The sequence below is a fragment of the Pelodiscus sinensis genome, chromosome 32, assembly GCF_052426305.1.
Source record: "Pelodiscus sinensis isolate ZL-2025 chromosome 32, ASM5242630v1, whole genome shotgun sequence".
NCBI lineage: Eukaryota > Metazoa > Chordata > Testudines > Trionychidae > Pelodiscus > Pelodiscus sinensis.
In genome coordinates this window covers 2,164,001-2,170,000 of record NC_143083.1, presented here as the reverse complement: position 1 = coordinate 2,170,000, position 6,000 = coordinate 2,164,001, and the positions used below count along the sequence as shown (strand labels likewise).

General features: G+C 56.5%; 1 protein-coding gene across 2 annotated transcripts in view; it reads left to right on the top strand.

The window, feature by feature from the left end:
- The window catches only part of NFIC (nuclear factor I C), a 159,288-nt gene extending 154,181 nt beyond the window's left edge, over positions 1–5,107 (top strand). For both annotated transcript variants that reach the window (XM_075903269.2, XM_075903270.2), the window contains one exon: positions 1–5,107. This exon is cut by the window's left edge and continues 7,456 nt beyond it. The gene's annotated coding sequence lies outside the window, so the exon portion shown is untranslated.
- Positions 5,108–6,000: the final 893 nt, after the last annotated feature.

The following is a 6,000-nucleotide window of genomic DNA, read 5'->3' as shown; positions in this document are numbered from 1 at the left end:
GAGTTAAAGTAACTTTTTCAGTAAACGTTATCTAGAAAATCCGTACAGCCAATGGCTCCTGTGACCCAGCTGGTGGGCTCGGTCCAGCCACAGCCCGGCCCCCCCCCCGACCAGCCCACGTGTCATGACCCACAGCAGCAATATCCACATCAGGGTTGTTTTCAGCTTCTTCTCATTCCGGGCCCTGCCAGCTGCCCCTCCCGTGGGGGAGCTCCGAGCTGTCTCAGCTGCCCCAGCCTCTGGCACAGGAGCAGATGCCCCGCCCCCCCCCCCCCCCCCCCCCCGATGCACCCAGCCAGGCAGCCAAGTAGCAGGAGATTGGCTTGCAACTCATGAGATTTCATGATCAAATGGGGGCTCCTTTGCTCTGCCTCCTGGTGTTTGCGCCTCCTGCGTGTCTCCAGCTCTCCTCTTTGGCCCCCAGCCGCTGGGACCAGGGGGTGTGAAGGAAAACCAGGCGGGCCATTCAAGCGGCAGGCGTCGGCAGGGCTGGGTCTTAGCATAGGTCTCTGGCTGCCCACGTGCAGCCTCAGCCCTCGCGTGGGACGTGAGCGCTAGGGGCCTCGAGTGGCGTTGTGCTGGCCACTGCAGAGGGTGAACTCCATCCCAGCGGAGCAGCCTAGGGCACTCCGGCGATCACCGCGGCAATATGGCTTCCCCCTTCGTCCTCAGAGAGACGAGGCTTTGCTGGCCCTCCCCCCTCCCCACCGGTTCCACCTGTGCACGAGGGACCAGCCAGAGCCACGGACCGGGCTGTGTGTGAGGAAGAAAGAGTTTGGTGTCAAAAGTGCGAGAGGATGTGGACTGGGCAAGGGGCTGGGCAGAGCCAGGCGAGCACTAGGGAGCTCGGCGGGGGGTTGCTCTCCTCGCACGCGTATTTTTTATCACTGCGTTCTCCGTGCCATGGGCTGGAGAGGGAGGGATCTGAGGTGGGGGGGGCACACGCGTGGAAGTCCGGGGGGCCCTTTTTATGCAATGTGCAGTATTGTTTTCTGCAAGGACAATGCAACGCGGGTAGCTGTCGTTTATTTTAAAAGACAAAAAAAACTTAAAAAAAGAAAAGAAAAGCTGAGAAAAGGGTTTGAAAAACCGATTCAATTTCAAACAAAAACCACAAAAACAATCCCCTGAACCTAACTGCCGCCCGAGGGGCGAGCGACTCCGCAGGCGCGGAACCTCACCACAATCCAACCCGTCAGTGCAAGAGCTACACACAGCGATTGGCTTTGTGTTCAGACCATGGGAAAGACGGGGCGAGGGCAGGGGGCGCTGGACGCTTCCTCGGTGGACGGGGCACAGCAGAGAGGGCGCATCCTGGCCAGGTTCGCCACCCAGCACTCTCCCCTGGCAGTCAGCCTCCACCCCGCCAGTGGCTCACGCAGGCAGAAGGGGCTGACAGGGCTCATGCAGAAATCCACAGGCACACAGCAGCCTATGCCTGTGGCAGGACTGGCGAAGCACGGCTCCTGTTTCTGTCCCCCGCAAAATACACCAGCTGTCTGCCAGGGGCAGATCGGCTGCAATTTTTTCTTCCAATTCTGGCAGCTCTGGAGCAGGTGAGATCTGTGGGCCCGAGCCCCAGAACTGCCTAGCTAGAGCACTTCCTTCTTGTTGGCTGCTTTCGAAGACGGTCACCCCCCTCCCCCCAAAGAAATGCACCTTAACAAACATCCCAGCCAATCCAGGAGGGTGCTTGGCGCAGGGCGCAAGGATCAGCTGGCTGGTTGGCTGCTTTCTCATCGGCCATAGCTGGGTAGGGGTCCACCGAGGAAAGGGAAGCTCACACCGCCCCCTCCTCCTCCCCGGGAAAATTTGCACTGTTCCACGCACCACACTTTTCTTTGCCGTTTAGTTACCCCACCCCAGGGGCCAGGGGGAGAGGCCCAGCTGGACTGTGAGGGGGAGAGGCAGGAAGGAGGGACAGGGATGGACTCAGATCAGAAGCCCAGAGACCAGGTGCCAGAGTTCAGACCCAGAGCCCCCAGGCCTGGCTGAAGCCAGAGATTTGGTTCAGGTTCTGGGGACTGTTTGGGGCTGAGGCTCCATTTCCTGGCTAGAGCCCAGCCGGGTGACCCTTCCCCCACTGCACCGGCCCCTAATGCCACTGGCCACGGTGGGGTTAGTCCTGATTTACCCCGGTGCACGCGAGGGCTGAATTCGCTCCATGGGCCTCCCACGCAGAACGGCTGGGCAGGCCCTGCCTCACTGCACCCAGCTGAGGTGGGCCCCTGGGGCCCTGCCTGACGGGAATAAGCAAATTCCATGCCAGGCTCCATCTCCATTGTCTTTTGTACCTCGGGGCTCAGTTTGGGTTGGTTTAGGGTTTGTTTGTTTGCTTGTTTTCCTCTGTGACTTTTTCACTCACAACAAGGCAAAGGCCTGAGCTGGCCACGGTCGATGCTGCGCATGGGATGCTGGGTTTGGGTCTTTCATCTTCCCCCCTTTCCTTGCTGTAGCGATGCAATCACATAGTTCAGCTGCTGAAATAGACACGTAGCCGTTCACAATGAGCTCTGGAAATGTCCTGGCCAGGCGAGGATCGCGGGAGGGGGATGCTGCCGGGCGGTGGCTGTCGCTGTCAAGCTAAGGTCTTGTGTCTCCGCACAAACTCCTGGAACGTGAAGCTTTCTAGACAATCAGGTGGGGGAGCAGCCTGTGCAGCCTTCGCTGGCATGGAGGCTGGACGGGCACTGGGATGGACCCAGTCTAGACTTCTTCCAGGGGCTCTGAACAGCCCCGATCCCCAACTTCCCAAGACCTGGCCTTGGCTGAGGGAAATCGCCTTCCCTCCAGCCTCTGAGCCAGCCGGTCAACCTCCCCCAACCAGAACCAGTTCCCAGCCACCGGTGCCCTCCAGGTCCAGCCAGAAGAGGCACGGGGCTTGCTGACTTTTTTCATGCACTACAGTCTCTCGAGGGTTCTTGATTTTTTTCATTGTTGTCGTCAGCGTCTTTAAAACAACCAACACAAAAAGTTCTCTTGACCTATAACTAGCAACCCATGTACATAAATCTCTCTCTATGGTGCTACAGGGCTGGATCTCAGAGCCTTGGGGGCAGGGGCGCAAGGTCAAACGTTTCTACAGCTCCCCCACCTGCTCCGCCCTGGAGAAGACGCTAATCCAGCTGTTCCCGCTTCCATGTTGGTTGTTTTGTGCAGGGACGGAGGCTGAGGGCTGAGCACAGGACCGGTGCATGCGAAACCCACGAGCAGACAATCCTTCGACACAGCCCCTGGGCCTCCGAGCAGGCACAGAACCACAGCACAAAAGAAAGTCTCTTTTGGAGTTGGAAATTGCTGCTTTTTGGCACTGCAGCTTGCTCACAGCTGGTGGGGTTTGGCCTGCGTTTATAGAGCGAAGACGTGAGTGGCTGCCACTTCCTTTCAAACGTGGCTGAAATATTGGGGGCCGGGAGGGGGCCGATCCACAGCAGATGAAAGGCCCCGATCCTGCTGCAGAGGGCATTGCAGCCCCGGTCTCGTTCCGCATGGCGCTGAATCGGGGCCGGGGTCTCACTGAAGTGACCCATGTGCACGCACGTGTGCCCAGATCTGTGCAAGTGCCGGCATTAAATCCCTCTGGCTCCACTGAGACCTAGCTGGAGCTGTGCCGAAGGAGGGATCTGCTCCCACCTCTCCCCCACCCTCACAACCCTTTACTAAAGTCCCTTCCCTGGGCAAACCCAGCCCTTTCGCTACTAACAGACTGGAATTTCTGCTGGGAACTTCTGTGTTAGTGCAAGATCCTTCCCAGCCCTTTGCAGCTGGGGGGTTCGGCCAGGGTGGAAATCCCCCAAGGTTCTGCATGCTCCAGAGTCCTGCCTGTTCTGTTACTAACGACACACCGAGATAGTGTCTCACACACACACACAGAAGCAGCCAGCAGGAATCTGAAATACACCAATACCAAAAATTCTGACGAAGTAGTGCCTCTTACTTTACTGCTGGTTTGACTTTCTTTCTCCCCCCTGCCCAGGATTTTGGGGGGCGGCGGGCAGCTGGGGGCAGGGGGTTGCCTACACAACCATGTTGTATGTTTCCTACACAGCACTGCCTCTGTCCTAGGGAAAGCCCAGCTCCCTCCTTTGCCATGCTGCAAGACAGTGGGCGGGGTCAGTCGTGTAGCCACACCCACCCAGCAAGATCTTTCCCAGACGGGGTGGGAGGTTTTTGTTGTTTTTTTTTTTTCATGAAGCCTTTAGAACGTGTCTGGAAAAGGCTCCAGAAAAAAGTCTAGGGCTTCTTTAGTGGGACAGTTGTGGAGGGGCAGGGGCCAGATGGGACTGACAATTTGGGTCAATGAATCTGGCTCCGGCCCCAAGGCACAGCTTGGTGATCATTTGAGGTGGCCAGGCTCCAAAGGCCTCCATCCCAAGCTGATCCCACCCCGCACTGGTTAGCCTGGCCCTGCAGGGACAGCCCCCGCCCCCCGCCGTCAGGACAGGGCAGCATTTTTGGGGGGGGAACCCAGCACGCCCTTTCTTGCTGGGCTTTCTCCAGGCGGAGGCTGGTACGGCTGGCGCCAGGCAGCAGAGACTTCTCGGCGGTTCGCCGGGACCGAATGGAACGTTCTTTCTTTCCTTTGGTTTTGATTTCCTTCGGAAGCTATTTTGTTCCTTCCTTTTCGTTGCTATTGGGCAGACATTACAGTCATAGTTATTCTGTTTCTTGCTTCTTGCTTGCGGCACCACATTACACACACGTACCACGGCACCAGGGAAGGCCGAGCCGCGGGGTGTATATCGCATGGGCGGCTTCTTAGACAGTGCCTTGTCGGCAAAGCTCTCTGATCAACCCTCCCCTCCCCGTCAGCCCCCGCTCTCCCCCGTGCATGTAGAGCCCAACCCCTCTCCTGCCCCACCCCCATGGCTGGATAGCTCCTTTGCTTGCTTCCCTGGTGCCTCACAATATTTGATTATAACATTTTATGCAGCCATTATTGTTTAGCAGCTGCTCCTGCCTACGTACAACTTACTGAAAGCGACTATGGGTTTTTCCCCCCTATGCAAAAAAACAAAACAAAACAAAAAAAAGTTTAAAAAAAAGAAAGAAAAGAAAAAAACGAGAAAAAATGTATAAAAATTAAACAAGCTATGCTTCAACTCTCCGCCGCGTCTGGGTCTCATTCCGGCCCCGGGATGTGGCTGCGTAGCAGCAGGAGAACATGAGGTACAAGCTCCGGTGATGGCTTTAGCTAGGGACGCAGCAGACCCACAGGGGCCCAGCTCCCCTGTCCGTATGCACCATCCCCTGGTCCGGCACCGCACAGACTGGCACGCGAGGGCTCCGTGTCCAGCAGCCAGGCCTCAGGTTTCACCTTGTGTCCAACCGTCGTGCCCATCTGCCGCGGGGGAAGGGAGCAGGGCGGTCCCGATTCAGGAGCGCCTTGAGGTGTGTGTCTATGTAAGAACATAAAAACGGCCAGACGGGGTCAGACCAAAGGTCCATTCAGCCCAGTGTCCTGTCTGCCAACAGTGGCCAATGCCAGGTGCCCCAGAAGGAGGGGACACAACAGGGAATCCTCATGTGATCCCTCCCCTGTCACCCACCTCTGAAGAAACAGAGGCTAGGGACACCATTCCTACCCACCCTGGTGATAGACCGAACCTCCGTGAATCTATCTAGCTCTTTTTTGAACCCTGTTAAAGTCCTACCTTTCACCACATCCTATGGCGAGGAGTTCCACAGGTTGACTGTGCGCTGCATGAAGAAAAACTTCCTTTTGTTTGTTTTAAACCTGCTGCCTATTAATTTCATTTGGTGACCCCTAGTTCTTATATTGTGGGAATAAGTAAATAACTTTTCCTTATTCACTTTTTCCTTAAAGATACCTTGCCTCTACAGGCTTTTGTTCAAAACTCCCCAAGATCACAGATTCCTTGGCCTTGGGAGACAGGCTGCCAACATGAAATGTAAAAATAACCCCTTTTTTCTCAGAGCCAGGAAGACGCACTTGAACTTCTTCCAGAGGGGGGCCCTCCAAGCCCTTTTTTCACACAA